The sequence below is a fragment of the Austrofundulus limnaeus genome, unplaced genomic scaffold (genome assembly GCF_001266775.1).
Source record: "Austrofundulus limnaeus strain Quisiro unplaced genomic scaffold, Austrofundulus_limnaeus-1.0 Scaffold90, whole genome shotgun sequence".
NCBI lineage: Eukaryota > Metazoa > Chordata > Actinopteri > Cyprinodontiformes > Rivulidae > Austrofundulus > Austrofundulus limnaeus.
In genome coordinates this window covers 1,062,528-1,067,755 of record NW_013952492.1, presented here as the reverse complement: position 1 = coordinate 1,067,755, position 5,228 = coordinate 1,062,528, and the positions used below count along the sequence as shown (strand labels likewise).

Sequence of the window (5,228 nt, the reverse complement as noted above, 5' to 3'; positions counted from 1 at the left end):
ACACACACACACACACACACACACACACACACACACACACACACACACACACACACACACACACACACACACAATGGTAAAATCAGTAAAGAACCTTGAGGACTGGGATGCTTTGCCTCCTGCCCCCTGCTGTTCTGGTCTCTAGGTACATGTTTAATAGACCGGGGGAATATTTTAGAACAATGATACACACACACATTTGTAAAGGTGTTTGCACACAGCTCTGTTCAATATTCAGGAAGATAACTGATTAGAGTGTTTGGTATTCTCTTCAGTCACGGGACAGGGGATAGAGGCCACTGCAGTTCAACTGCTCTGCTTCACTCAGTGCCCTTGAATTCATGCCACAAGCTGTGTGTCCGAGTGTGTGTGCGCGCGTGTGTGTAGTTTGCTGTTTATTTGCACATGAGGTAGCAAAAACAAAGACAAAAGAGGCTGGAGAGCAGGGTAGGTCAAATCAGAAGAGTCACTAATCAAAGTTCAGTGAGTTTACAAGCTAAAAAAGGAGCACGCATTTATGCTATTAGCAGACGGATCAAACACTTCGCTCTACGTCACGCTGTGTCACTGCGTGCATTGCTAGCGGTATCAGTGAACACAGGGTCACTTGGGTCCACAGTGATTTCTCACTGTGTGAATTATAGATGAGGAGAGGAGGTGTAGGAGTAAAAGATCCTTCCCTTGTGAATGACTCATAGAGTCAGTCCACATCCTGGTAGATCAGTCCTTCCATAATCACCAAGACTGGGTTTCATTAAGATAAAAGACCCGAAGACATGACATCACTGGTACCTATTCGTCCTGAGGGCTCCCCTTTCTTTCAACTTTCTTTCAACTGCAGACTTCTTTACCCCCATAATTTTGTTCTGACATTACTAGGTCAAATACATGTCATCCAAACCACAAAACAAATAAAAGTTAAATATTATAGTGCACATAATGGTTTTATTAACCCAAACATTCATTTGTGCTAGAATTTAAAAAATACCTAATCAGTATCAGAGCAGGGGAAATATAGAGGGCAGAATCAGAGAACAAGAGCAGATCCAGATCCAGAGAGAATCATGTGCTATGAAGACCTTTTTTATGAGACATGGTTAATTATTGTGAATAAAGTCTTTCAAATAGTGCATGCACGCAAGAATCTGCAGTATACTAATGGTGCATGTGCACTGAAAGAGACGCACTGTGGCGCTATGTCATCACACTGTGGTTGCAGAATTATTTTATCGGATTGGATGTCATCTTAGGAGACATTTGCCGTGGTCTTGTATAAAAATACTATGTTTCTTGGATGACTTCAGGTTTACATATGAGTGCTTTTGCACATGATTGATGATATCGTTGCTGTTTTTAGCCACCGTCTTTATGTCAGAACCAGAGCAGCATCAAATTAAAAGTGTGCAAAAGATGAAGAAGAAGCAGGAAAAAGGGACACCAGGGGCAAGCAGTGGGATAATGTGGTCATGAAAAGAGCTGTTTACAAAAAGGCAATCTTTTAGCAGAACTTGCATGATACTAACTGACATCTAAGTAAGAGATTTGAGGTACAGAACAGAATATTTATGAATGGATTAAAATCAGTGAACAGTGAACACTAGTTCATTTGCTTAGAAAGTCCAGTTCGTCACCACAGGGGGGGTAAACAGGTGGTTTGGTTCGTTTGACACAATGCAGTGTGAACCAGCTGAAAATGTAACAAATGTTGCAAGTTTGGTCCCCAGTCGAACCAAATCTACTAAACTATCAGATGTGAAAACACCCTAAGTTTGAAAAAAAAAAATTAAAACAATTGGGAAGAATCTCCTAATGTTTTGATTACAAGACAGAGAGACCCAAAGCTGTGGTCAAGACCCCAATGTGGGTCTGGAGAAGGTCTAGAGAAATCAAATTCATAAAAGGCATCACCACATATTTAGCCTTAAAAAATAAAAGCAGTGGGCATAAATGGATAAAATTTATTAGTCTGTTCTTTGTTAGCATTATCGATCAACAATAGGTCAAAAGTCTTTACCACTTTTACATTTTCGGTCAATCTAGAGGCCAACTGCTCTGCTGTATACCGTAATTACAAAGTAATAATGTGATACGAGTATGCCTTATTGGCACTACTTTGTATTTCTATCTTTTTCAGTCACTGCAGCTCCTCTGTGTGCAAAACCTGAATTGAGATGTCAAGCCTTATATAGATTAGTATGAATTCATCACAAATAAGTATTTAGATACCACAATATTTATAAAATATAATACTTCATACATTCGCTGAGTGTTTCAACACCTCATCTGAGTGCTCCAGGTAAAAATATCCATGTAGTTTTTTTTAAATTCAAAATAGCCTCCATCTGTCAGTTATGATTCCGATAAAAGAAAGAAGAAAGTTGTGTGGGTGTGCGTGTGTGCGTGTGGGGGGAGTTGGGTGTGTGAGTAAAAGTCTGGGAATGGAGGTTTATAGTAAATTGAGAACAAAGCAGCGCTGACTACAGAAATATGTTTGTTTGAAGTGCCAGTATGTTTCTGATTTTAAAAACGGCCTAACTGGAACCACATTTCAGTCCGAAAAGTCACTCATGGGCAGAGAGGGTGGAGCTCAAAGACACACACACACACAGACGTGGAGTCACACTCACACACATACACACACTTGAACAAACAAAACAGATCAGTCGTTTCTCCAGACATTCCTGGCTGCCTTTCTCTGACCCTCCCTGCTCCGTCTTACTCTGCCACCATACCAGTAGTCCTAAGTGGTAAAAAAAAAAAACAGGATTTTGCCCTTCTTTTGATTTTCATCGGGCTTTCACACTCTCATCAAATTGTACTGAGGCTGTGTAGCCTGTTGAGTGTTTTATGTGCCTTACATCGGTGCTGTTACGTTAATGTTACGGGCGAGTCACAAAGCCTCATCAGATATAATGATCTCAGCATCTTAAATCATCATGAAGCTGACTATGTCAAACATTGCTTGCTCAGAGTGTGATGAGTTTTAAACATGTGTGTTTATTTAGTCTCCATAAATATGAAGGCAGGCAATTGGAGGCAGAGGGACACAGAGAGCAAAGTGAGTGTGTGCTGGTCCCTAACTGCCTACCGCAGCGTCCCACGGACAGGGTTAAAGAGATTCTCCATCTTGCTTCAATTAAACGTTCAGCTGTGTTTATATAACAGTGTAGGTTACCTTTTCCAGCTCAGACGAGCCAACCGTGTTGCCTGACCGTCAAATCCAAGCTCTAACACAAACTCAGGGATAGTTCAGATCTTCTGAAGTGGAGTTCTGTAGGGAGGTGATAAACATTTATGATCTTACCAAGTCATTGTTTTGTAAAGTTCCAAGTCATTATCCTCAAGTCCTGAGTCAAGTCTCAAGCCAAAACATGCAACTGTCAAGTCCCAAGTTTGAAACTTGGAATTTCAAGACCTTTCAAGTCTTTTTTTAACAGTGCTTTAACAGTTCTTTAAACAGCCTCAAATTTCGGACAAAGTTAGAAGTTGTTCCATCTCCGACTGTGATTTCTCTTCTTGCAGGTTGTGCATGTTGCACTTCATTTTTTGTTGAGTATTTTGTGGTTTATCTACTTGAAAGAAATTTGTCTTGAGCAAATTTTTTCTTTCTTTTTTTTAAAGATCTGGTTAATTCCATTGGCTGTGCGGCAGCTCATGCACACATACGTACAGAGTGTGGAAAACAGAGGACGGGTTTGCGTTTGTTAATACTGAACGATTGAAATGAATTAATGGGGCGCACTTTCAAAGTCATGTGACTTGTAGGTTTTTGAGTGAACTCAGTTTGCTTTAGCTGTTCAGAGCTTTCCACTTGTGATCTATTGCTTTATTGAAATAGATTAGATCAGCATCTTATTACAAACCCAGTCGAGCTCAGAAAATAAACAAATTGGTTTCATAACAAAGCCAGAGTCCAGGTAAGTGACACCTACACCTTGTGTTTTATGGCAATATTCTCTGCAGGTCACAGAGAGGTGAGCATGCTAAAAAGGCACAAACTTTGGATAGAGGATCGCTAATTCAGCACTTCTTATTGTTCCTTCCAGCCTTGCTTCTTTTTTTCTTTTTACAAGTTTGTGAATCTACCTCTTCTCTTTCCACACTCATATTCATTTTAAGCACATAAGTTCATAAACTCATAATTTTATTGCTCAGAATCTTGAAGATTTTTGTTTTCCTCTCTCTTTGGCCACCCTTACCCCATTTCCCAAGTCCCTGCTTTGTTTCATTTCTCTATCTCTCTTGCTTTCAGACTACAGGGCCCTTGTGATAGCAAACTGAGGAAGCTTCCAATATACAGAGATATGTATTTGACTGGGGAATAAAAAAAAGAGGGGCCGTTGTATATTTTAAAGCCAAAGAAAGACTCATCTGGAGATGTTTAAGTTGGACAGGCCAGTTTCCGGTGTCTGGACCAGGCCAAAAATACCCAGAAACAGACCAAATGCAGCAGCGGGAGGAGAAAGGATACACCTCCTCACTTATGTGATCCACTGCACACTAAGCTGAAGTTTTGGGGTTGCAAAACACTCTTTGGTAGCGAGAACAATGTTCAAGTCAAAAACGTGAACGTTAAGTGCATCACGTGTCATAATATTTCTGGTGAAGAGCACATCCAAATTGTATGAACAAGGATACAATATTGGCTCAAACAAATTAGTTGGAAGAGACAAACAAATAAGAAAGTCCTCCGTCCCGCATGCTTTACATGTATGGAAAAGACTCATGACACTTTAATGACAGCCCAGGCATACTTCTGTCCTACACATTGGTCTCTATTTATGGTCCCATAAACCACATTAATTCTGCCGTTTTAACTGCTCTTGGTTTGAATGGCTGCCGTCCAGATGAAGCACAAGCGTTCAATTTAAGTTAAAAAAAAAAAGGTATACAAAAAGAAGGTGGAGGAAGGGGGAAAAAAAACTATGTCAGTTCAACGGCTGCAGTGGGCTGAAGGCCAGAGCTCAAAACAAGATTTGTGTTTCAAGTGTAGACAAGATGCACCGCTCTGCACGGCACTGAACAACCCGAGTTTTAATGTGCCATGTGTTCTGTGACCTGACAGCGTGGAGACAATCTGTAAAGCAGTGCATTTTATGAACTAGGCATCTCAGGCTCAGCTAATTGCTATTTATCACTGGGTTTAACGGCAGACTGTTTGCATGCCCTGCAGACTCACATGTCACACACACACACACACACACACACACACACACACACACACACAC

General features: G+C 40.6%; 1 protein-coding gene across 7 annotated transcripts in view; it reads left to right on the top strand.

The window, feature by feature from the left end:
• The window catches only part of frmd4a (FERM domain containing 4A), a 95,849-nt gene that overhangs the window by 57,221 nt on the left and 33,400 nt on the right, over positions 1–5,228 (top strand). The window lies entirely within an intron of this gene.